This window comes from Rhinolophus ferrumequinum, chromosome X (genome assembly GCF_004115265.2).
Source record: "Rhinolophus ferrumequinum isolate MPI-CBG mRhiFer1 chromosome X, mRhiFer1_v1.p, whole genome shotgun sequence".
NCBI classification, from domain to species: domain Eukaryota; kingdom Metazoa; phylum Chordata; class Mammalia; order Chiroptera; family Rhinolophidae; genus Rhinolophus; species Rhinolophus ferrumequinum.
The window spans coordinates 59,714,431-59,718,059 of record NC_046284.1 but is presented as its reverse complement, the minus strand read 5'-3'; positions in this window follow the sequence as shown (position 1 = coordinate 59,718,059).

Genomic DNA, 3,629 nt, shown 5'->3' with positions numbered 1-3,629 from the left:
ATTCACAATATAAGAGAACATAAACACCTGGGATGCCAAAAAAATGTATACACATTTTAAGAGATGTTATCTATATATTACGTTTTGAAGTTGAATTGAATTACAGTAGCAATTTGTAGTATGACATTCGCTCGAAAGATGCCATTAATCAAATGAATGCTAGTGTCACCATGCGACAGGGCAGGACAGTCAAAGAAAATGGCTGAAGCATGGTTGTCGTTCGAGGAGTGCAAGACCATTTTGAAGTGGTATTTGAAGTTCAAGAATGTTGTGGAACTACAACGACAATGGAGGTGTGAGTATGCAAGAGAACTTCCAACACGCCTAAGAATTACATGCATTCATGATAAGTTTGAGATGCATGATACTGTGTGTGATGTGCACAAGGGAAGATCCAGGAGGCCTTGCACAACTCCTGCTTCTTCTGCTGTGGTGTTGGAACAGTTTACATGCTTGCCACAGAAGTGTACCAAACAGTGTTTGCTATACTCAGCAGAGTCTCATGCTGATGGTGACCACTTTGAGCACCTCTTGTAATTGCAGAAATCAAATGTGACTTGTATTCATCTTTTGCTATTGGTATATATTATTACAATTTTAATACAGTTTTTTCCTTTCTTAACATGTGTATACATTTTTGGCATCCTCTGTATATGATGCAAATATTAACAGACATAAAGGGAGAGATTTACAGTACATAATATTAGTAGAGGACTTTAATACCCCACTTACATCAATGGATAGATTATACAGACAGAAAATCAATAAGGAAACAATGACCTTAATCATCACATTAAACCAGGTAGACTTAATAGATATTTACAAAACATTTCACCTGCAAATCATTCAGCATGATACCCCACATTAACAAAACAAAGAATAAAATAATATGATCATCTCAATAGATGCTGACAAAATATTTGACAAAATTCAGTATCCACTTATGATAATTACTCTCATCAAAGTGGGATTATAGAGAACACACCTCAAATAATATAGCGTATATATAAGGAGCCTACAGTTAACTTAATCAACAGTAAAAATCCAAAAGTTTTTCCTTTAAGATTAGAAACCAGACAAAGATTTCCATTCTCACCACTTTTATTCAACATGGAATTGGAAGTCCTAACTGTAGCAATCAGACAAGAAAAAAAATACATCTAAATTGAAAGGGAGAGGAAAAACTGGGACTAATTGCAGATGACATGATACTATATATAGAAAACCCTAAAGAATCCACAAAAAAACTATTAGAACTAATAAATCAATTCAACAAAGTTGCAAAACACAAAATTAATGTACAGAAACCTGTTGCATTCCTATACACTAGAAATGAGATTGAGAAATTAAGAAAACAATCCTATTTACAATTGTATCAAAAAAAATAAAATACTTAGAAATGTTTAACCAAGGAGATGAAAGACCTCTACTTTGAAAACTATAAGACACTGAAGAAAGAAACTGAAGAGGACACAAATAAATGTAAGGATATACTGTGCTCATCAAATAGAAGGATTAATATCATTAAAATATTAACAAAATCAATCTACAGATTCAATGCAATGCCTATCAATATACCAATGGCATTTCTCTCAGAACTAGAACACATAATCCTGAAATTTATATATAACCACAATAGACTCCAAATAGACAAAGCAATCTTAAGAAATAACAAAATTGAAGGTTTCATGCTCCCTGACTTCAATCAGTAATACAAAGCTAGAATAATCAGGAGTAAGGTACTGGAAAAAAACAAAAACAAAACAGATACATCCATGGAACAGAATAGAGAGTCCAGACATAAATCTTTACTTATATGGTCAATTAATCTATAACAAAGGAGACAAGACTATACCATGGGGAAATGTCATTCTCTTCAATAAGTTGTTGGAAAAACCAGACAGATAAAATGGAAAAAAAAAATGAAATTGGACCACATTCTTACACCATATATAAAAATAAACTCAAAATGGATTAAAGACTTCAATGTAAGATCTGAAACCATAAAACTCTTAGAAGAGAACATAGGCAGTAAATTCTTTGACATCAGTCTTAGCAGTATCATTTTAGATAGTCTCTTCAGACAAGGGAAACAAAATAAAAAAATGGGATTACATAAAACTTAGAAGTTTCTGCACAATAAAGGAAACCATCAACAAAATGAAAAGACAACCTTCTGAATGGGAGAAGACTTGCAAATGATATATCTGATGAGGGCTTAATATTCAAATAATATAAGGAACACATACAACTCAACATTGAAAAAACAAAAAATACAGTTAAAAAATGGGCAAAGAACCTGAATAGATATTTCTCCAAAGAAGACATATAGATGGCCAACAGACATGAAAAGATGCTCAACATCACTAATCATCAGGGTATTGCAAATGAACTTTACAGTGAGATACCACATCACACCTATCAGAATGGCTATTATCAAAAAGTCAATAAATAATAAGTGTTGGTGAGGATGTGGAGAAAAGGGAACCCTTGTGCACTGTTGGTGGGATTATAAATCGATGCAGCCACTGTAGAAAACAGTATGGACATTCCTCAAAAAAATTAAAAATAGAACTGCCATAAAACCCAGCAATTCCACTTCTGGGTATTTAGATGAAGAAAATAAAAATACTAATTCAAGAAGATATATTCACCCTATGTTCATTTGTTCATTGCAGCATTATTTTCAATAGCCAAGATATGGCAGCAACCTAGGTGTCCATCAATAGATAAATGGATAAGGAAGTTGTAAGAATACACACACACACACACACACACACACACACACACACACACCGAGAAAGACAAATACAGTATGATTTTACTTATATGTGTTATTTAAAGAAACAAAACAAAACAGAAAGACTCATAAGTACAGAAAACAAACTGATGATTGTCAGAGGGGAGGGAGGTGGGAGATGAGTAAAAAAGGTGAAGGGGAATAAGTAGTACAAACTTCCATTTATAAAAAAGCCACAGGGATGTAGTGTACAACACAGGGAATATAGTCTCTAAAATCTAATAACTGCTCTATTACATATGGTTACTAGACTATCGTGGTGATCACATTGTAAGGTATATAAATGTTGAATCACTATGTTGTACACTTGAAACTAATGTAATATTGTATGCCAACTATACTTTAATAAAAAAAATTTGTAAAGAATGCAAAATACCTCAATAATATTTTATGTTTCAAGAAAATGTTGGAACAAGAATATTTAGACTTACTGGGTTAAATATATTATTAAAATTTTTAAAAATTAAAATGAAGTGTCAGTTTGCACTTGTCCTCCATTTGGAATGCCAAAAGCTTATGAAGAATTTATTTCATTATAGAGTACATCTAACACTTGGACATGAATCTGAGAAAGCACTTAACATTTATAGTAAAAACTTAATTGCAAATAGATCAAGCAAGATCTGGTTTTTGGGTCATTGTCTAGGTCAAATTGCTTTCTTAGACTGATTATATTTATTGTTGTCGCTTCAACTAGAATTTTATTTTTATAAAATTGAAATTATTTATGGAATTTCTTTTCTTTGGTTCCTTTTAATTTTCCCCTAAAAATTGCATTTTTTTCTTTTGAGAGAAAGTGAGATTTTAACTCTGTTTGTTCATGTGTTCA